This window comes from Athene cunicularia (genome assembly GCF_003259725.1).
Source record: "Athene cunicularia isolate RWA chromosome 13 unlocalized genomic scaffold, athCun1 chr13_part1, whole genome shotgun sequence".
NCBI lineage: Eukaryota > Metazoa > Chordata > Aves > Strigiformes > Strigidae > Athene > Athene cunicularia.
The window spans coordinates 4,064,740-4,086,272 of NW_020799117.1; the positions used below are offsets into that span (position 1 = coordinate 4,064,740).

The following is a 21,533-nucleotide window of genomic DNA, read 5'->3' on the forward strand; positions in this document are numbered from 1 at the left end:
GATTGTCCTCTTCAGTGTCAAACAGGAAAGTCTAATGAAACAAGGGAAATGGCATTATTGCTTCAAACTGCTCTACTCTTTACAGAAGGTGTTCTCTCTTGTTAGCACAATCTGGAGTCACGTTATGGGAAACAGCAGAATAACCCCCTTTTTATCTCTTCCAGCTGCCTCTGTTGTCTTATTGGGATGTGCCCAGCCCAATTGCGAGGCTCTGGTTGCAATCCTGACCTTTGCTGCCACGTACTTGGCACCAGCAGCAAGTGGGAGAGTGAGCACTGGCCAGCTGGGAGGGCTCCCCAGCGCTGCTTTCCATAGGGAGCACGAAGCCAAGCAATAAAGATCTGTTTGTTACTCTCCTGTCATCCTTCCCGTGCTGTTACGTGCCCAGAAGCGGAGGATGTCCCTTTGGCAAAGCCCGGGGATGGTGCTGTTATCTGCAGACTCACCAAGAGCATTTCTGATGGGAGGACAGACCATGTCTGGGAGCACTGCCAGGCTTGGGGAGGAGGGGACGGAGATCACCCTGCTCTAAATGTCCCACGCAGGTCCCAGGCTGCTGCCCTGGGATGCTGGACTGGAGTCTGGTGTGGAGGGCCCCTTCCAGAGGTGGCTGTGATGGGCAGTTTCATTCAATCCCCTTCCCGAGCACTCGAGCCGCTGTGGTAAGAGCATTGTGGTGTTACTGCTGCTGGGTGTGAGCCTTTGCACCCTGCTGTGATGCTACCAGAGGAGCTGGTGCTCGAGGTGGGAGCTGAGAGCAAAGGGCCAGCTTCTTGGCTTGAGTATTGTGTCCAGGTTTGGGCACCTCAATACGAGAGGGATACCGAGGTGCTGGGGCAAGTGCAGAGGAGGGCAACGAGGCTGGGGAAGGGCCTGGAGGATAAATCCTGTGAGGAGCCAGGGAAGGAGCTGGGAGTGTGCAGTGTGAGGAGGAGGAGGCTGAGGGGAGCCCTTATCCCTCTCTGCAGCTCCTGACAGGACATTGCAGAGAGGCTGGGGCTGGGCTCTGCTCCCAGGGGATCAGGGACAGGACAAGGAAACGGCTGGAAACTGCCCCAGGGGAGGGTCAGGCTGGGCAGGAGGAGAAAATGTTTCCCAGAAAGAGTGGTCCGAGAGTGGAACAGGCTGCCCGGGGAGGGGGGAGTCCCCATCCCTGAGGGGTTTAAGAGCAGTTGGGATGATGTGGGGTAGAGTCGGGCTGAGGGTTGGACTCAATGATCCCAAGGGGCTTTTCCAACCGGAATGATTCTGTGATTCTAGGGTTATGGATATGTTTTACATCAATTCGCCATCAGATGGAGCAGTTTTGGAAGCAAAGGCCGGCACTATTACCCTTCCACCCTGCCTGAGCCCAGGACCCTGGCAGTGTGCTATAGCATCCTGCTCTCAGCAGCAGTGAATCTTCAATTATTTGTCCATGCACCTTTATCTGCAGGGTAAAATAACGCGTTCACAAATAACTGCCAATAGTTTGGTAGCCCTGGTGCTCTCCTGGGAAGTGCAAGACTCAGCTTTCAGTTTCTTCATGTTAAAAAAATAGGAAATGAGCCTGGACCACTGACTGCTGTGTGAGTGTGGGGCTGACTGAGACTCCACCTTGCGAGAAGCTGGGTCTGCAGAAGGGAAACTGGGGGGATGCCGTGCTGGGGCCATGGGAACTGCAGCAGTTTGGGCCATGGACAGAAATTAAGTGCTTGCTGATACTTCAGGTGAGGGGTCAAAGTGCTTCCCCAGGTGAGCGAGAGGGGCAGTGAGGGTTTTCAGAGTCACAGCCTGGGTCTGAAGAGCACAAAATGAGGTCAGATGGACTCAGGGATGCCTCTGGCATGTTGGGAGACTCAGCCAGGTTTCCTGCCCCACGCTTCGAACACAGCCCTGTCCTGTCTCACCTGCCACATGGCCCCAGTTTTGCTCCTGTGGACATTGGTTCCGTCGAGCCACCCAGTGCTGCTTTGCTCCAAAAGGCCACAACAGCAATAATCAGCTGTTACGGCAGATATTTGAGCTGTGCTGCAGGAACTCACTTAGTAGTATTTACTTGGACACTGCAAGAGTAGTACATAAATACATTCCTCTATATTTAGGCATTGGTGCATAAAGGGAAGTTTGCTGGAACGGGGCATCTGAACTGCGGTGAAGCGCACAGCAAGTGGGGGATAAATGCTGGTTGAAGCAGTGGAAAAGAATAAAAATGCTGCATCTTTAAAGAGAGACCGAAAAGAACTCTTTGCCTCTGGAGGGCTTTGGGGAGCGGGAGAAAGAGTATTTCTCTTTCCAACTGTTTTTCTTCAGTTCGAGAAAGGCACAGGCTGAATGACTGCACGCTGTCTCCATTAGCATCCCATGTGCTTCAGAGAAATACACCTGCTGATTCCTCTGAATAATAGGAGTTAAATGAGGTACATTAAACACACATTTCCTTGTCGTGAATTTCCAGGAGCTCAATAATGCTGTTTTGGCAGGTTAATTTGCAGTCCTTGCAGTGATGTCTTTAAAGGTTCATTAAACCCTTCAATGAGCTCTTGTTTTTTTCTAAGCAAAAGACTAAAACAAAGATTTCTGTGAACAATCTCAGTGAAAAGACTTGATGAAAAGCTCTGTTACATCGTGTGGTACCTCATCATCCTTATGATGATGGTACCACCACCCTTGTGACGTCTGGATATGGGACAGCATCTAATTGTCTGGAGCTTTGCCAGGAATATGCTGCTTTCAGCAGCTCTCCTGCCCAAGATGTGCCCCGTCCACCTCGGGTTTCAGATTTGCTATCACTTCTTGGTGATGGACAGCTATAGGTGTTAGGGGTGAAATCCTGCCCAGCCCTGGGCACTCCTCAGGGGCGAGGAGAACTTCAAAGCGAGTAAAATCCATCTTGCATGGGGATGCGAAGGCAGCTACAGCTGGGATGCAGACAGGGAAACATAAACCAGCCCAGACAACCCACGGAGATGACAACCTCTCTCGCATCGCCCAGCCTTGCCCCCCCATAAATTCAGTCTGTTGTTTTTGGCCAGTAAATGAAAGCCAGGCTGAGGCCTTGATCCAAAACTTGGTCCCAGGCTGTGTGGGAGAGTTTGTACACGAACCTACAAAAGACAGACTGTTTTGTTTGGGAGGTTTTTTTGGTGGTTGATTGGTTGTCCCCTCCATCCCCCCTAACCAATTCACTTTAGGTTTCACAAACAATAAGGCCTATGCCAACAAATTGTGATTCTAATCCTGCTTCCTAAAATTTGTGATCCTGGTTGTTTGGCTGGGTGAGCAATTTGTGTCAGCTGGCTTCTTCCCTGCCTACCAAATCATTCTTCTTTTCCCACTCCTGGGAAGCTCTCTGCCTGGCGGAGCTGGGAACGGCTCTCCTGCCCCAGCAGCCGGTGCCAGCCCGGCTCCCGGCTCCTCCTCTGAATCAGAAATTATCCAATAACGAAACCAATCTCTGCCCTGTGCAGAAACATCGCCATGGTCTGCTGGGGGATAGGGGCTAAGGAAGTGCTGGCACAGATGCCGAGATAAGAGTCTGGGGTTAGGATGAGGGGAAAAGATCAGAAAGTTATAGCACACGACAACTGGTTAATTTTCGAGGGGCATGTAGCTATTTTAGTTAGTGTCTCTTTTAAGGAGATCAACACTGAGGGCAAATTCCTTCCCAGATAAATCATGCTCATTCCACATGCAAGAGAAAGTGGGGAATTTTGTTTTTCAAGTGGCTGCTTTGCATGTTTCTCTGGCTGGCAGCTCTCACACCAGCGCCAGAGCCGCGTTAATTGTGTGAGTGATGTTTGTTGCTCCTGATGAGGGAGGGGAGTTTTAGCCTCATGTGATGTTTATGGGATAATTCTCTCTAAAATAGCGCTCTGAAAAGGCACAGTTTTTTTAAAAAAATCCTTTTAAAGAAGGTGTCAACCTCATGTTCTTAAATAACCTTTTGGATTTTGGGTGTAAGTTGTTCTGGTTTGGTTTTTTGTTTGGGGTTTTTTTTGGTGTTTGTGTTTGTTGGTTTGGGTTTTTTTTTTTTTTCTAGAAAGGAAGGGGAAAGGCACAAGTTGCTTTTCCTTCACCCTGACAGGCTCAGTTCACATCCCAGCCACGGGGCAGCTGCATCCTGCAGCGTCTGCGCTCCCTGCATGGCACCGGGGCTGCGCCAAACCAGCGCTGCAGCCCCCTCCCTTTCATGAGACCCAGCTGTTTCCGATGTCACTTTTAGCCTGAACTTTGTCATTCGCCTGACCCCATCCACATGGCACTGCAGTTCCTCTGTAAGATCCCACAGGAGATCCGCAGAGGCCAGGGGTGATGCAGTGGTGAGGACTATGGATGCAGCACGCCTCCACCTCCTCGCTGGGTCTCTGGGCATCACCTTCTCGTGGTTGGTAATGACAGAGGAAGAAAAGCTTTGGTCTTTGATGCCTTCTGAGTGCTTCAAGATTTGATGGCAAATACCCTGGTGTAGAAAGAGAACGTAGGACCTGAAATGGGGTGAACAGACCTTTCCTCTTCATATCGGCTGCTGTAGCTGAGGGTGGAGGTTTCTTTCCCTCCCATTTCTGAGCTACGTGCGTGGAAAACAGTGAATGCCCACCTGCACGCACTCACACGAAGCTCCACAGCTTCCCCCCAGGACCATCCAAGGAGAGCATTCCTCCAGAGATACTCAGCCAACGTGAACACCACCAGTATTCGTCCCTTTTATTTAATGACCTTTATCTGCCACTTTTTCGTGGTTGAGCCAGAAGTCGAGTCTTAGTTCTAAATCAGCCATAAACACGGTGTAAATTTTCCATGTCTGTTACTGCAAATTGGAAATAATTAAACCAACTAAGATGTATTAGTGCTTAGAAACAACACTGGTAATGTCCATGCACACGTTTGTACTGCACAAAGAGGCCAGCATTGTCCTTGGATGCTTTTAAAACTCTCTGAGTGTCATAATTGGTTTATAATATTATGGCAAGCTCTGTGAAAGGGACTTCAGTAAATCGTCTAGTCTGTTCCACTGGCCCAAAGCTAATTTGACTCTCCAGCCAAAACAATGGATTTGGCACCTATTAAAAGCTAGGAATGGTTTTCTTACATTTGCAGACAGAGCTCTAGATTTGAGGGTTAAACTGAATGCACCTTTGAAGAAGTCAAAAACATGTGGCTCGGGAGAGAATTTCCCCCCTCCTGCCATGTCTCGGGGAACCTCACGCTTTGTATGAGCTTTTAATTTCCCATGAATGAGCACCAGCTGAAATTTTCTGCTCCTTGCTGTGAATAATAGTGTCTCTTCAGAGGAAATGCTGCAGAACTGTTCCTATGTTTTTCAGTAGCTCTTGACCTTAAGCCAGGCCTTGTTTCTGTAGCTGGCTCCTGCCTCCCCACGAACCTCAATACAAGGGCTAACTCAACCAGACCGACTGAACTTATGGGTCCTGGTCTGAATTCTGCCTCCTGACTCTCTCTGTCATTCGGTTCATCAATGTAGCTGGAAATGAGCTTGCAACGAGCTCTTCCCTGCTCGCATGAAAACGCTCCGATTTCCTGATATGTGTTGTGCATGTTAAACTTCTCTTTGGGCAGCATCTGCTTTTCCCAGTTTCAGCCCTGCTGCAGCCCTGGTATTGTTTTGCACGGATCTGAAGGCCATGTGTGTTTGTCCCTTCCACGGATAATGTAGTTTCTGTTAAGAACCATCACGTGCTTTTTGTTTTGATCCTTTTCCCATGTGCTTGGGATGTGCTTGGGGTCATCTTTGCTGCAAGTTGTAGGTCACGTACAGGGCAGTGAATATTCATTTGCTGGATTTACAAGAGAGGTGTTGACTGCAGTTGCAATGAGTAGTTATTACTCCGCGTCAGTGGCTTTGACAACAAACTATTTTCTTTGCTAATGCTTATTGCTGTGGATTTGCTTTGTCCACAGCAATAGGATGTTCAGAAATAAATACAGGCCTTCTGTTTCATTTAGGCAATTCTGAGAATTGTATTTCCACATGTTCATGGACTGGCTTTTTTTTTTTTTTTTTTTTTTTTTTTTTTTTTTTTGAGCTTCAATGCCTGAAGGATTCTCTTCACTCATGTTTGAAATATCAGCATGGATTTGAGACCCTTCATGGGACTGCCAAGGCTGCTCCTTTCCCATACAAATTTTCTCAAAGATAAGGTTTTAGTGTATATTCTTTTTCACTGTGCATAAATGGGGAGGCACAGACTAAATCTACCAAGAACACTGAAGTGGGGAGCTGCTTTTGGGCAAATCATGTTCCTCCCTTCCCACCCAACTACCCAATCTCCATCTTTGTCAGTGAGGCTTCATGAAATAATCCCCTGTGACAGGTCAGGGATGACCAGAGATTTAACTGGTGTCAGCTGATCTCTTTCAACAGAAGCCAGAAATGCTATCAGTCTATCAGAAATACCGCGATACTCAATTAAAATCTTCTTTGTCAGGGTTTGGTGAATTTCTCTGAACAAACTGCTGCATGGGGCGGGTGGGGGGCAACCCCAGGGATGACACTTTCAATACTTGTTTCTGAAAAAATCTCCTCTGGCCCCACACCTATCGCTATCAATTCCTTCTAAACTCTTAAAAATCAAATTCTACAAAACTAGCTCTCATTGTTGTCTGAACTCTTCTGTGCTGTTGAAAAACCTTCCTGTGTATCTTGGAGCCAAATGCTCCAGCGAAGTGTGAGCCTGTTCAGGATTTATTTCAAAGGGGCTGGAAGAAATTCCTGGTATTGCAAAACAGGCAGTGTTGGAGGCCAATCGCTGCCCCGCCGGCCCCTCCGCACGCTGCACGGGACTGGCCAGAGCCCAGGGATGGCAAATTGGTGACTCAAAGCAGTGGGTTAGTCACTGCTTGACGGGGAATCCAGTAAGACGTCTTGGAGGATTGCACTAGATAGGACATTCTCCAAACATAGTAAGGAAAGAGTAGCTAAAACAACTGAGAATTCAGTGCATGCCTTAATTTAAGCATGGCTTAATCTTCCTAGCAATGTATTACCATGACAACTCCATCCATATTTCGAGAACAATCACTTCCAGCCATTAAACTATCAACTATGCACTCAGTGTAACAAAATAATTCATAAACCAATGGACTAAGTGCCAGGAAAAGATGTGATCAAGCAGTCTTACGACACTCAAGAGAAATATTGTACCGCTCCAACGTGCATTTGAGTTTATTTTTTGTTAAAAATAGATGGAGATGAATGTAAACTGAACACAGTGAATGTTTGAGATAACTTACAATGAATGCTGGGGTGTTGAAATTGCAGCGCTGAAGGAAAAATATTGTAAGATTTTACAGGGTTTGATAATAAGATAGTCTTTTTCTTGTGCACTGCTGAGCTCTTGAAGGCTAAACTTAAGCATTATTCCAGGCTTTAGGAAATGTAGGTCCCCTTATTGTATACACATCAGTGACCTGTGGCCAAGTGAGAGCTGCCTGTACGAGCTCTCCATCCCACTGCTTCCACAGAAGGACACGGCATGGTTTTGACACAGGTTTGGCACACTTGCAACATTTTTTGCCTTACTAGAGTGGAATAAAGCAGCAATGTCTGTGGCCCTTTACAGAAGGAACTACAAGTGACAAGGTGGTGTGCAGCTGGCCTCCCGAAACACACACTTTTTTTATGAATATCTGTCACTCTATGCCCAGAAAGTTTGGGACCACCGTGTGAAGGCACGCAGGTCTCTGTGATCCCTGTTTGTTGGGGTTTTTTCATGATTACCAAAGATGAATACGACATTTTTTCAGAAGGATTTCATAAATATTCCATTGGTAGCTTAACACCCCTTTTTTTTTTTTTTTTCTCGGCAATGAGGCCGCTCTGTGCTCTGCACCCCTGAACAGAAGTGGTCTCCTGCAAACAGGGAGCACCCTGGGGCACCCCAAAGTCCCATCGGCCACGAGCGCCTTTGCCACGGCGGCCGGCCGAGCCCCACCTCTGCGGCCGTGCATTCCTGCCTGTAATCCAGGGCGAGACTAACCACCAGATGTCTGACCTTCTCACCCTCCTGGCAACACTAAATGTCCTTTCCTGTAAAGTTCTGCAGGGTTTTATTTTCCTTTCTTTTCCCAGCCTCCAACTGCTGGTTATTATCATTATTAAGCATAAATGGCCTCTTTCACACTCCGCAAGGCGAGTGCTCCTATGAATAAAGCCTAACTACCATGAAAGCGTTTGCATGATGATACTGGGAGTGATTCAGAGAGCGTCTTGCAGCCAAATTAATAAGAGAAAGGAACATTATGAACCCATCTCACTTTGTAGGCAAGGGGATATTTCCATATGCTTGGGTCGAGAACGTATCCTGTGTTTTACTTTTGCAAGGGAAAAAAAAAAAAAAACAAAAAACCAATGAGATCTTTCCTTAGGGTAAGAAAGCAATCAGAAGCACAGCTAGGAAGGAGATTTCAAAAACTGAGCAGAGGGAAAGTATTAAGATCATAGTTCAACTCACAGACCAAATCAGCAGTTGCTTTACAGTGGTGAGTGCAATTGCCTAAAAAGAAATCTGGCAAAGGACATCCATCTACAGTACCTGGCAAGGTTAAAAAAAAAAAATAAAAAAATCAACAAAACCCAACATATTTGACAAGGAACAGATGGGTATTGCCCTTACACTGTACTTGTAATTTATCATCCAGCACATCTATGCACTAAGGGCAATCTGAATGCAAATGTTACTTCTATTTGCATGAAGGGCTGAAAATAGCTGAATGCAGGTGACGGTTACGGGCATGTAGATATCAAAAAGCCTCTAACCGCATCCTGTTACAATTAATGGTCTGTGTTCATACCACTTCACGCTGTGATGCCCTCAAATATCACAAACTAAGCAGAGTCAAGCAGGATCATTACGAGAACTCTGAAGAATCCTCCTGTGTTGGCAGCACGGGTCGCCCCAAGCTGGTGTTGCACTGACTCCCAGCAGAGCCACAGGACAGGCTGCTGTGCAGGGGCAGTCTAGAACTGAGACTGAAATACAGCAGTCTGAGATATGGATATACATATATATATGTTTTTAATATTTTTTTTTTGAAGGAGGGAAGGGATTTTTGTCTGTTCCCTTAATCATGATTTGGTGCACAGCTCCTGCTTCTTGGTATTTCCCCCGAAAGGCCAGACTGATACACTGCTACACCAAAATTGTGCAGAGTTCCTTCCAACTGGGGAAGAGCCGCTTTTCCCCTCTCTAGACTGAGCTCCTTCTAGGTTTAAATACAGCCATCTCTTCTCCCTTCAACACAGGTGGGAGCTGTGACAACCGCAGGTGAAGGGCAAGGAGGATACGGTGTGGTACGAGGAACAGACAGCAATGATGTGCAACCATTTTTCCAAGAGGAATTGTGAATGCAAGTCCTGTTTTAGGAAATGCATCCCATGGAAATGACAAATATGGCATTCAGTAATCAGGAGGAGGTTCAATCCAGCCTCAGAGATCTTTAACACCCACAAAATTCAGATCCAGAAAGGCAAGGGGTGACCATGCCCCCAGCCCACGCGGCTGCACGTTGCCGAGTGGTTGCCAGAAGTTCCAATTTCCGAGTGTGTTTTATCCTGTTTCAAAACGGTTCTGCAGAGGTATCGGGACATGCCTAATACTTAAAAAAAAAAAAAAAAAAAAGGTGAACGTTGTGGTCATTTAGCAAGATTTCCCCCCCTTTCCCCTTCCTTTTGTTCGAGCAGAATGAAGCTGGATGGACTCTTGTTTACAGTCTCTTACAGTGGGCTCTTTTACTGCCAATGCCACAAATGATGTCATTTGTTTAGCGGGAGACTGACTATTAGAAATGCCAAATGCAATTAGGATCTTTACTTTCAATTGCATTTCACAAACACTGATGGTGAGAAACAGCTCCTACCTTTTGAACTTTCAGACTAGTGGTGGGAGCCTTCCCCTGAAAGGGCTGTTGGCAAAGGTTGCAACCGAGGGCGAGAGGAGGTTTCACACGGTATTTGCAATTCCGCTCTGAATTTGGGAGGTTCATAAGCTTTCAGCCAGGAGGGTGGTGACGTCACCGAAAATAACTCCTCTCCTGGGTGAAAAAAACATCATTAACCCCTGGAGACTGCAGAGAGGAGGCTCTGCCTGCTTCAGGTCCTCCAAGTCCGGGAGGAATGGGGCTGAGCCTGGCCAGATGCTGCCAGCTGGTGTGGAGCCAGCGTACTGGGATCCTACTCCACCCATGACACTTAGAGAGAAACAAAGGGTGTAAAGGGTGTGTTAGGGACAGGAAGAGGCGTGATGCTTGTGACTGTACTCCAGCTATTCTCCACTGTCAGAAGCCCCCTGAGGGAGGAGGTGGGAGGAGGCGAGGGGAGGAAGGCCAGTAGCAGATGGCATTAATTTAACACAGCCCAAGGCTGCTGCACAATATGCTGAAGCTTGGTCCTTGTTTAGAACCAGCCTTAAAACCTGCAGCCCTGTGCTTGCAGGCTGTCCTTTTACCCATGGTGAGAGGAGAGGAAACCTGGGCATCTGAGTCAGTCCTGAAATTCAACCAGTGAAGCTCCAGCTGACAACAGTCAAGATGTTGTTAGCATGCAGCGAAGCTCTGGGGGCCCATCCCAGCGCTTGCTGACGTCAATGGAAACCTTTCTGTTGACTTCAATAGACTCTGGATCGGGCCCCTGGTTTATAATCACAATCATACATGGTTTCTCTCCTTCCTTCTTCTGACCAGAGATGGTAAAAAAAGTGTACGAGACATCTGTTCTTCAACAGCTCAGGCTGTTCAAGCACCTTTCTCACCCTGACGAAGGGAGCGTGTAACCAGAGAAACACATTTGTAGACACTATTAGACTTTAGGGTATCTGTTTTATCGTGATTTAGTTCCAGCATATTCAGCATGAAGAACACGACTCTCCATGGCAGCTGGCAGTGCTGTGCACTATGGTGTCTGTGGCCCTGCCCTCTCCTCTCCCCTTCTTCAGCAAGGGTTTGCTTCTCAACCTGATGCTGAATTATTAGCTGTTAAATTCCCGGCCAAGAAAACCCAGAGGGTGTATTTTCTTTATTCTCTGTTCACAAACCACCATAACTATCACACATGAAACTCAAAGGTTCTATCTGTTCTTCTGAGAAAATAAAAGCAGGTCGCCTACCAGAGAGCCCAGCCTGTGATCTGGCAGCTTTGTACTGGTGTGAAGAAGTTTAACCCAGAACCTTCCTGCTGCCTCTGATCCTCTGGCGCCAGCTCTGTGTCCTCCACAGCCTGTTTCCTTCATCCTCCAGAGTCCTCCCACCACCACCTCTTCCAGGGCTTTTTGTGCAGGTTATGTGAGGATACAGATACTCGAGTGAAAATATGATGATGAAGCACCTGTGTTTTGACTATACACTATCTTTTGCTGCTGGTTTTAATGTTCTGTACATTCCCGTGTGATTACTTTTTCTGTGTTGCCTCTCTTTCATTGAGCTTGTGAATGCAAATCAGTGCCGGGATGTTATTCATTTTCTTCCAGCTGATAAAATGTCTGTGAGGCAGGAGGGAGCACATAGTCTGGTCTGTGTCCTTTAAGCACAAGCTGCATGTAGCCAGCATTTTTACCCTGCAGTTCACAGTTGTTCCCATAATAAATAAATGAGTAAAGCAGTTGCTGATTTTATTTTCAAAAAGTGGAAAAAAAAGTTTTACTGAAATTCTCAGAAAACTGAAACAAAGGCGAGGGATTTGTTATCAAAACCACGGAACCAATGCAAAACCAAGCTACCTTTGTGCTGCTAAATTTACTGGATCACTTTTGCAAAGCCCAACTACTCCGTGCTATTTCTTCAAAGGGCAGCTTAGATTCATGGTGCAGAGCTTCCCCAAATTTTCTTCTTATTTTATGTTAATATGCCATCATGCTGTAGGAACCTTGTTATTGTTCGCTATGGGTTTTGAGGCTAAAGCTTCCTTTCAGCTCTTCCCATTATAGTAAATCAATGACAGCTCAGCTTGAGGACAGATCGGAAATATTTTACTGTTTTTTTTAAAGCTTTTTGGTATTATTTTGGTGCTAGCACTTTAATTTGTGCCACTGAATCCATAGAGTCATCTATTCTAATCAGTCTTGAATCTTCTTCTGCCGGGTCAATACCTTAGGATATATTCTTAGCCAAGGGTGAAAAAAAATTTTGCAGGTCAAGTCATAAGGGGAATATTGTTAATGAACTCTGGGTTTAGGACTTGTAAATCAGCACAGAACTACAGAGATTGAGAAAGAGTGTTCTCATGTTTCCCATTACTGTGCAGGCTGCTTGAGTCCAGTTCACTGCCATCTTTTTAGAAGACTAATGGACCGATTTATGGGTTGTTTTTTTTCCCTCTGCTTTTTACTTTAGAGGCAGGAGACAATATGTGAAGCTTGTCATTGCCTTTAAGTATCCATCTTACTGGCCAGGCCGCAGCTGATCCGGTGCATTGGCTGAGAAGCAGAGCTTTGGTTTCAGGGTTGGGGTGAGCATGAGACCACCGATTTCTGGAGGTGCCTCATGCGATGGGCACAGCCTGTGACTTCTGGCAAGGCACAAGCCAGCACTCTGCTGTGATCTCTGTACTTCATGACCCTGCTTTTCATAGCTGCTGCCTACCAGCATCCTGGTGCTGTGGGTGCTGAGTGAAATGAAGGACCTTGCACAGAGTGCTCAAACCTGCCCAGGTCTGGATTTGCTAAGCAGACCCCTAGACGGGGTCCATGGCCTGATACTGCTCCAGGAGTCACATCAAAGCGAGTGGTCTCAGCAGGGCAGCTCTGTCCCTTCCCTGGATGGCAGCAGGAACTGATGGGGCTGTGTACGCAGTGAACTCCTTTCCTTTGCAAGGGGTTAGCCCGAGATGCCGCGATGTGGCCAACCTTTGTTCCAGGCAGAAAGCTGGTGTAGGACCTACGTCCTGGAGGCAGGGAGGAAGGAAACCCTAAGGAAGGAAGACTAACCACAGTCTGAGTCATGACCTGTCTCAGCCTGCCTTTGGGCAGCACATGTCGTGCTTGCCATGAGTGGGGTTTAGGGCAAAGCGACAACAGATGCTTCTGATTCAAGTACTGTGAAGAAATTGCTCTTAGGTTTTCAACTCAACATTCTAGACTTTAGACTGTTTTTAAAGGTGGCTGTCTGGGAGAACATATAATGTCATGGCTTATTTAAGAAATATTAGTGATAAGCACAGGTTAGAGCATAAGGCAAGATAATGAAGGCTGTACTACTGCTAACACATCATCCTGGTTTGATGTACCATCACAGCTGGTGGCTTTGGCCAACTCCTGAGAGATTCCAAAAACAAACCCCAAAGGAGCTGGGATAAGTCAGGAGGACACCATCAGACTGAGAAGAGTTTTTGTGACGTGACTTCATCTTGTGAGTATGCAAAATCCTTCCATTGCTGACATACTTGTTTTAAAGAGCTGAGTAAGAGGCAGGAATAGTCAGTAACTTCTGGCTTGAACTGCACTGTGAGGAGCTTTGGGAGGAGAAAAATGCTCTTCCCTCTTCTTCCTTGCTGATGCTCCATCCTTGACCTGCGTCATAGTCCCTTCCAGGCAGGGCCACTTGCTGAGGCTAAAAGACCTTCACATATTTGATATTGTAAAAGGGTTTTGGGTGTTTCATGAAAATAAACTCATCAGTGATGTCCATAAACAAAAGGCTTGGTCCAGTTATTTAGCTGGATGTGGTAATGAGATGAGTTCTAGTAACACAGTAAAATGACAAACCTGACATTTTCTGGTGGTGGAAACGTAGGAGCTGTTGACAAGAATTTGAAGATTATCAGTAAAATGGTGTCAATGGGGAACACAGACGTTTTGGGGTTTGATACTGCTTTGCTCTGCCCATGTAAATTCTGACAGTCTTCAAAGAAGTCACAGAAGAGACAAAGTTGTAAAAGTTTGAGATTAAATCAATACCCAGGTGAAAACAATGCAAATTTCTGAAAACAAAGGCAGCAAAACACTGAACAAAGGTAAAAACTCTTTGCTAATATTTGGCTCTCCAGCCTCAGATCCCTGGAGAAAGTTTGATAACTTAATACAGAGATGTTCTTGTTTGTTGCTTCGCTCCAATCTTTCATGGTCATTTGAAAGTTAAAACAGATCCTCCTCCTCCAGACAGACTAGTACAGTGAAAGCTGCTTGTTACAAAACATGGTTAAGAATGTTTAAATAAAAATATGTAGAATAAAGAAGGAACTATTCATGATGCATCACTCCTCTGACAGGCTGTGAAGTTATTTCACCCTTCAACACAAGTGCTACAACATAATGGAATCCCTACTGGGTGTTTTCATGCCTACCAGAACATAAAAAAAAAAGCATAACAAAATGCCCAGTGTGCCCCTAACTATTAGCTTGGATGAGTAAGAAGGCCAAGAGAAAACGGTGGCACTGTGGGAAATATTTGTGGCGAGGGAAGGAAACAATAACTGAAAGTGATAAAAATGGATGATTCTCGCGCAGCCATGCCTCGGCCAGGGAAGCGCATTGTGCCCCTTGCAACGGAGGACAATCTGCAAACAGAGCATCAATATAGACTATGGGGTGTTTTTTTCTCTCTGCTACCATAAAGAATTTTAAAAGCCAGATTTTAAAAAAAGACCTCCAGTTGGGAAAGGAGGCCATTTCTGGTCCTTTTGGTTACAAAGAGAACCATTCAGCTTACGAGCAAGGCTATGTGAGAGATACTTGGAATGAAGCATTTCAATCTATTCTTTTTTTGCTTATAATTTAACTAAGAACATGAAACGGGCACAGACGTAGCACTGCAGCGTGCAAAAGTGGGGCAGTGAATGGTGCATTAACACAGAGCTGAATTCTGCTGTCGTTAATCAGGCCCTATTCAGCAAGCGAGCAGCAAGGCTTTTGCCTGCATAAAACACCCATATGACTTGGCCTTTAATATACAATAATCTCATTTAAATTTCACTGAATTCACTGAACTTTATGAACTCAGAGTGGTTACTCAGGTACACGTTAATGGTGAACCGGCTGTAATTCATAATTTGCTCCAAAGAAGCTATTAACTCTTAATGCTTTTTTTTTTTCCTCTGATTTCCAGTGCAGACTGAAAGCACTTCTGAGGCCTTGCATCTTATTTGATATTTAAATACAAAGAACCTAGGAAGAATTGTCCTGAATTATTGTCATTTATAACAAGGAAGTGAACTTTTATGGAGGTCCAAAAGCTCTTCTGTACTCATAAGCTGGGATGGTTTAACTTTGTTCTCCCTTTGCATTGACGTAGCTTCATAAACCACCCAACGGGAAGTGATGGTTATAGTGTTGTAAAACTGGTGGAAATAACAGGATTATCTTTGACTAACCACAGGTTTTTCCACATCAGGAATTTGAACAGCCTGAAAGCATTCTGCCCCCAGACGTTTTGGGTTTTGGTTTTTTTTGTTTTTTTTTTTTTTCCTTTATAGAAGGACTAGATAATATATTTAGGGGTGATACATGGCATTACGCTCCTCTCAGTACAAAGCCTGCGAAAGTCAGTGGAAAGGACGAAAGGCAGGCAGGGGAAGCAATCAGAGGCAGACCTCCACAAATGCAAACTGCTATTTCTTCAAGTTAGAGAAGGGTACTTGTCAGTCAAGTGAAGGGTAGGACCAGGGAAAGCCCATCCTACTCAGCCTTTTTGTTGTCCATAAATTTTGGAGCCACCGGCAGCAGTACCAGTGTGTTGTAATTTGAGAGAAAACCTCGAGTGCTCATTGAAAGCTTCTCATAGTCTCACTTCATTATCATTCATCTTCATTTCCTGCAGCAATCCTGGCCTGTAGAAGGGAAAGTCCACTCTCCTTCCAGCTCTCCAGGCTGGAGCAGCTCCCTGGGGTGTGTGATGGTGCGGGCGATGGGGATCTCCTCGAAGGTGCATGAGGCACCCCCAGCGCCCTGGCTGCACCCACAGACACCTTCCAGTTCTTGCAGAGGTGAGCAGCTGGTGGCAGTTTCTCAGTTCTCTAAACTGGTCATGAATCACTCAAAAACTTTTCAAAACTCTTGGTTTTGAAGGTACCGGGTTTCCTGTCTGAAGTTCTCCCGATATCCGTTCGGCATTGTTGTTCTTCCGCTAGGAATATTTTTTCCTGTCTATGAAAATAATTGCAGTAATGTTCACAAGATAAAAATGGAAGCATGCTGCATGTATTCAATATATTTTTTTTATACCAAGCCTTCATTAATATCACTAGTCATAGAAGTAATTGTATGGAAAACAGAATTTCCAATTTTGCTGGGTTTGCTTTTGGTCTGGTTCCATAAACGCTAACAGTGTTAGAAAATTCTGAAAATCTTTTATTTCAAGTTAATTGAAGTAACTATGACAACAAAATATATTTCCTTTTAAAATCAAATGGTGGTAAAATTGGCATTATTTTATGTCAATTCTCAATCTGCATCAGAAACATTCTAGCTAGTGGTATAAACTGGCTTATGTTCAAGTTTTTCAATTATCCTTTTACTTCTTTTTAAAATGGTCACTTCTCTGGTGAATGGATCAAATGTTAATGACGTTTGAAAGGGGCTTTTTGAGCCGTGCAAGACTTCATAAAACCATAATTTTGCATTTTATTGCTTTGGTGGGGAAAAGCTCTTAATTAGGAGTACCATGGTAAAGAAAACTGCTTTTTGGCTCTGCCTACTAACTGGTTTATTCTTATAAACAATTGGTCCCACTTAATGACCAGACCATACTGTATTTATTAGCTACTGTCAAGCATTCCCAGACCTCATAGTGTTATGTCTGTGAAACACTTGCATATTATGATCTCATCTCATGATACAGAATCTCTCTATTCAAGTTTATACATGACGTGGAAAGTCTCCGAGATGTACTCTGAGGTGTAAAATGAGTGTCATTCCCCTGGAATGAGAGAGACGTGCCAATTTCTATCAAGTGAAGCTATGGCCCGCAATGTCTCAAAGACATTTGCTTTTGTCTAGCAAACAAGCAAACAAACGTTCTTCATTTCTATGGAAAGTTACGCTTATGTCGCTCCTTGCTCATGTACAGAAGAAGATCAAAGATGGCACAATCTCTCCTTGCAAGGCAGCGTTTCACTACCAGACAATTAATATGATAGTATCAGGGAAATGAAAATCTATTCCGTGCCTAGGTGTTTCCCCTCATGGACTGGAAAACTACTTGGTTTATCATTTTCTGTCTTTAGGCAAAAAGGTAACTCTTATTTGCATGTTTGTCAGTTTGTGCTTGAGAGTGCAAGATTTACTTAAAAACAAGCTCAGCCAGCTAAATGAAATGCCAATGGTTTTATTATTCTGAGAGAGCAAAGCACTTAAGCCCATGATTAAAATGAAGTTAATTGAATTTAAGCGTGTGCTTGAAGTAAAGCATAGCCATAAATACTTTACTGAAGAGACAGGAGATTATTCTCATGTTAAATGTAAACACTAATCAGTATTTTCTTAAAACTGAGGTTTACAGCCTCCTATCAGCAGTTCCAACTATCCCACTAATAAAAACTGGCACCAAAGTCAGGCTTTTCTAAGAAATTTTTTCGACAGAATGAAGATCAAGGTGCTGATTATATAATAAATTGGCAGAGTAGGTTTGAAACGAGAACACAAATATTTAAATCTGGGTGTGATGAGTTATGTATAAGAAAGGCAGGAAAGAGCTTATTTCAAAGTTGAATTGTGTGGCTTTCTCAGAAACACATCTCTGGTAATCTAGAGTGGAAACACCTCCCTGTTCTACGAAACCCCAAAATGTCAGTATTTAAGGAGTAGGGGAGCTGCAGCACAACTACAGCTGCTCTTGTGCTTTTACACCCGAGATCCTCTGCATCAGGTTAGTCTTTGGAATTCAAAATTTGGGGTTGAATTAAAAATTTCAGCTCTGAGTTGCCACTGATATATCTGACTGATTTTGGACACGTGGCCTTTTCTAGCTGAGCTTCATCTTCTTTGTATTTCCAGCAGGAATGAAAATGCTTTTATCAGAAAGTGTAATAATGAAATATTCTTTAAATATTTTACTGTCGTTTTGAGCTGGACCAAAGAAACTCTGCACTGTCCCATTGTCATATATAGATTTGTCAAAATACCCTGTGAAATACGTTGCATTTTACCGCTAGTTTAGGCAAGGAGAACTGACAGATGGAAAAGTTCAGCTGCAATCCCATCTCATCACTGTTAAAACACAAGTTTTGGAAATGACTTTTCCATTAGGTGTTCCTCATTTGCATTACTGTTTTAAAAGGGATTTTTTTTTTTTCTATCAAAACACAGTTTTTCAAATGACAAATAATTGTCCTTCCTGCTACCATTTTCCCTTCACAGAAAATGTAAAAAATTGATCTTTTTTCCTGTTTGGCATGAAGGGAAGTTTCCCATTCTGAGTTTCCCATTTTTGCACAGCTTTGGCATTGCTAGAGGAGACCAGACGCACATTTCAAAACATAACATTTGTTGTTGCACATAATGATATAAAAATGTGGATGAAAAGATGTTTTATGGTTAGTTCAGTTAGTATCTGCATCGGGCTAGGAGCTCTGCACAGTTGTGCTCTGCCATACTGAAGCTTCATTAAACTGAAGCTTCTATTTAAATTACCTTTAATGGGGAGTTCTTAATAATAATTTCTTAATATAGATTAGAATAATTGATGCATTTTTGAGTTACATAGTGTAAACTCATTACTGACTTTTTGGAAGCTTTGCTCCTGAACATGCTGAGAAAGTCAGAGGAGCACAATAAACAATTTCACAGGTTTTGACCAGAAGAGTTTTATTCCTATTGACAGATGCATCTGTATGTGCAATTTGTAAATATGTAACGATACTTGTAGAATGGCGGAGAGGCAGAACTGGGCTATCGCACAATTTGGAAAAAATACAGACCAGAATTTGTGGTATTTTAGACAATAAAAGAGATGAGCTTCAGGATGAAAAGCAGTTCTAACAGCATGTGAAGAACACAAGCGTGACCCTGCCGGGTGGGATCAAAGGTCTGGCTGGCTGAGTGTCCTGCCCCACAGCCAGCACCAGAGGATGCCCAGAGGAAGCATCTAAGTACAGGCACTCACACAGCAATTTGCAACCAAGGGACTTCCAGAGCCAGAGGTCGGTGTCTTTATATTTAGCCCTTTAATGGGTTTTTCCTTTGTGAATTTGCTCCATCACCAGTTTTGGGTTTTGAACTCATGTAAACTTTCGGTACCCACAATGTTTGGAGGCAGAGATTTGAACCCCTTATTACACATTGTGTTTTCTCAACAGCCTGCAGCTAAGCTTCCTTTCACCTCCTCCAGAACTGGAAGACAAAGTCTTCTTTCGCCTTCTCTGTTCCACTTGGGCTTTCTGCAGATGTCTGTAATATCCCTTCTCAGCTGTTTCTTTTCCAGATGGAAGAGGCTATTTAGACATTTCCTGCACGGGACCCATTTGATGCTTCAGATCACTCTTTTTGGCTTTGTCTGTCCCTCTGCCAGATGTAGCATTTCTTTCTGAGACAGAGAACAGGCCCTCTGCATGTAGCCTGAGATGCAGGTGCACCAGGAACTCAAGAGCGTCAGAGTGAGCTTCTTTGCTTTGTTTGCCATTCCTTTTGTAGCAATTCCTGCCATTCAGTGCACTCCTTAGTCATCAAAAATACATTCAACACCTGCATCAAACTATTATAAAATATTGTCCCCGAGTCATAATATATTAGAGCGCGTCATCTGGGATGTGACTTCACTCCCACGTGTGAGATTTTCCATTTATATTTACAGCAAATTTCATCTTTTGTTTCCCACTCAGTATGGTGAACTCCTTCAGCTCTTCACACCGAGTCCTCATCTACACTTTCCTAGACAACTTTGTTATCCACAGATCGTCTTACTGCCTCCTCCAGCTCACTCAGCAATATGCTGAGCCGCACCAATGTGCGCAGCCTTGCCTGTGAAATTCCACTTCCCTCTGCTGTGAAAAGTAACCAGATATTGCTGCTCTTTGCTGCCTTTCTTTTGAGTGGTTATACCTTCTTAGGAGACCATTACCTCCTTTCCCCCGGCAGATTATCTTCCCCGAGAAAGGGGGGGGGTCATTGCCAAGAGTCTTTCAGAAACCCAGGTAGAATACATCAAGAAGAATATTATCATCCTCACACTCTGGCTGAATCCGTCAAAGAAATCCAGTGGCGATCTGCAAAGTCTGACTTTCCTTTGACAAGCCACACTCATTCTTCCCCACCTTACCGGGGGTGTCTGAACCTTCATTTCTTCTGTTGGCTCAAATCTTGACAGATAATTGGAGCTCTGGCAAGGGAATTTAAGCTTGCAGTGTGAGGGAGACACAAGGTTTCTCATGAACTAGGGTTTGAGAGAGCTGAGCTGATCATTTAGACACAACCCTAGTCATCTGCATGAAGGCCAGTGTCTACTGATCAGACATAATCACAATAATCTGGTTATCTGAGTAAGAAATGCTTTCATTCTGCAAGCATCTAATCGCATGGATTTTATTTTCTGTTTTAAGTGGTTCTTTCAAGGTGTTCAGCTGTCAGACTGTTCCTATTAACTGGACTTTGAAACCTCTATGAGCCCTGTTGTCAACAAGACTGATCAGCATTTACTGTGTTTAGTTCAGTCAATTCAGAGAGAACAATCCACCTTTTGCAGAGTTATGCTCTCATTTATAGATACTACTCTCTGGTTTTGCCATCTTTGTATATACCCACAGACTGATAAAATGCAAATGTAGAAGGCCTGGTACAAAGATCCTTCATACTGTCTAATTGTATTTTTTACAGGAAAATCATCATTATCCTAATTAAACTGGTCCATTTTGAGGGGTGGGTGTGTGTGTGCATGTGCACATAGACATACCATCTGAATGCCTTAAATGTGTATATATATATTTATATGTGTATATATATATATTTATATGTGTATATATTTCTATTTATTATGCATGTATATACACTTTTACAGCCATTAAATGCATTCGGACTGTGAGCGTTCTTTCTGTGCAGAGAGACTTAATGCAAAGAGTCAATACACGGTGACTGTAGTCGTTCCCATTTTGCAAACCAGATAAATTATTCACTGAAAGGGATCAGGCAGCCCCGGTAAAGCCAGGATTTACACCGGCAAAGTGCTTTTGATCTACGGATTGTAGGAAAGACACAGCACAAAAGATGGCTGCGTTGCATCGGCCCGAAGAGCATTATTACAGGATGAAGGAAGGAAGCAAAAATAGACTTGACACACAAGTATTGCAGAAAGTTTCTAAAGTGGGAATTTGAATTCTCTGCAGCCAGCTCTGGGTGTGCTGCTGGGTGTGTTACCCGATCCGGTCCCCGGTCCCCGGCAGGCTGGGGACCCTCGGCGCTGGGCTCCTCCCCAGCCGCCCTGCCGCCAGCATGAGACACACAGGGAGAGAAATAGAAATCCCTTGGAAGGGAGGTAGTGAAAAAATAAAGGGTCAGAAAATGGAGCTGCAGTAAATTGCTGGAAGGTAAAGCTGTGTTCATTTGTTATTGGTCGGTTGCTTTTTTATTTATTATTAATTTTTTTTTTTTTTTTTTTTTTTTTTTTTTTTTTTTTTTTTT

The 21,533-nt window shown here is 44.3% G+C and overlaps 1 protein-coding gene across 1 annotated transcript in view; it reads left to right on the plus strand.

The window, feature by feature from the left end:
• The first annotated feature begins 21,129 nt into the window (after positions 1 to 21,129).
• SMAD5 (SMAD family member 5) overlaps positions 21,130 to 21,533 on the plus strand; it is a 28,890-nt gene continuing 28,486 nt past the window's right edge. The window contains exon 1 of the mRNA XM_026858207.1: positions 21,130 to 21,439. The gene's annotated coding sequence lies outside the window, so the exon portion shown is untranslated. The remainder of the gene's footprint in view (positions 21,440 to 21,533) is intronic.